Source organism: Bos indicus x Bos taurus, chromosome 11 (assembly GCF_003369695.1).
Source record: "Bos indicus x Bos taurus breed Angus x Brahman F1 hybrid chromosome 11, Bos_hybrid_MaternalHap_v2.0, whole genome shotgun sequence".
NCBI classification, from domain to species: Eukaryota; Metazoa; Chordata; class Mammalia; order Artiodactyla; family Bovidae; genus Bos; species Bos indicus x Bos taurus.
In genome coordinates this window covers 20,048,987-20,050,559 of record NC_040086.1, presented here as the reverse complement: position 1 = coordinate 20,050,559, position 1,573 = coordinate 20,048,987, and positions in this window count along the sequence as shown.

Sequence of the window (1,573 nt, the reverse complement as noted above, 5' to 3'; positions counted from 1 at the left end):
ATAATCCACTATACAAGGGCATTCTCCCTCACTGGAGATGTTCAGTACCAAGATGTTCAACGCAAATAAATAATGTGGAATGGCAAAGAAGCCAGGATAAATTAAATCAGCACCACTAGGCCCCTGAAGGGGTAGGTTTGGGATTAATGGTTTAGAGCCCAGAAGTGAAGTCTCATGAAGAAAGGGTAGAGAGGGAAAGTCTTTAGGAGTTGAAGAACAGTGTAGTAAAGGGAAAATGGGACTTGGGAATAAAATTGCTACCTCAAAAAACTGCCACTCTGTATTTGCACAAGATATAAAAAAAGTTACTTAGTCATGTGGAAATAAATTGTTATTAACAGCATCTAACAACAGAGCAAAATGAAAAAAAAAAATGTTTACACACAAGACACGTGTAAAGAATGTGTGTGCAAAAGGAAATTTTCATGTGGTATTTAATATATACATATTATTTGTACTTATAAAAATACCATGTGCAATGAGAGCTATGCATAAATATTTATAAAATACCTATATCTAAGTAGGCCAGTAACATTTAATATTCTTCAATAAATTCATACATAAAATACATACGTTAGTGCCAAAGGGAACATATATTTTGAAATATGAATGCCCAGTAAAAACTCTCAAGAATCTGGAGCAAAATTCAGGTATCTGCCAAAGGAAACTTCGAAGTAGTTGTCATTTGAAGAAAGGAAACGATGTTGTGTCTCTTATCTTTGTGGACTATTTGGCTTGTCAGATTTCTAACATCTCTTCAGCTGAGTTTTGTATTTGACTTCCAACTTCATGGCCATTTGACCTGCCAACTATTATTTTCTTTGAGGCTTTTAACACTCCACCCAAGTATTTTGCTTTCCAGAATAGTTGTGTCTGTTTCCTTTTCACTTCACCTTAACTTCAGCCGAGGTTTACAAAGTAAAGCTTAATGTGCATCCTCTTAAGGTTTCAGACAGACCCAGGGACCTTGCGGTGATGACCTGAAGCTGATACCACACCGGAAAGTCAAGGTCCCCTGGAGGATCGCTCTCTGTGCCAGGATTTCCATTCAATTTGAGAGCCCCGGGGGCCGGGGCCAGGCCCAGAGTGCCAGGCTCTCCTGGGTTCCAGTCCCCTCCCCAGGCAGAACGTGCGGGCTGGGGCCTTACAACCGGAAAACACCGCCCTTTCCTGTCGCCTACTCATTCCCCAGGCTGACTGCTGGAGTAGGAAGAGAAGGAGACGGATTAAGAAAATTAATTAACCCGGTCCACTTTCGGCCTCCGGGCGGAGGGGCGGGGCGCGCAGCGGCTGTGGCCGGAATGACTGGAGGGCGCAGGTGCCGCCCAGGGCGGAATTTTACGCTCCTGGGCCGCCGCCACGCCGCTAGCGCCCAGTCCCTCGTCCCCGGCAGCCGCCACCCGCTTGCCCCAGCTTTGGGCAAATCTCTTTTAGGGTCCCCGCGGGAGAGGAAACGCCTCCCCCTGGACTGGAAAAACCTGCAGCGTCGGCAGTTCGTGTGCCCCTGCTCAGCCAGCAGCCCCTGGCGTCTCCAATTGCCAAATCCACTCTCCGGGTTTTGGCGGCAGCTCCA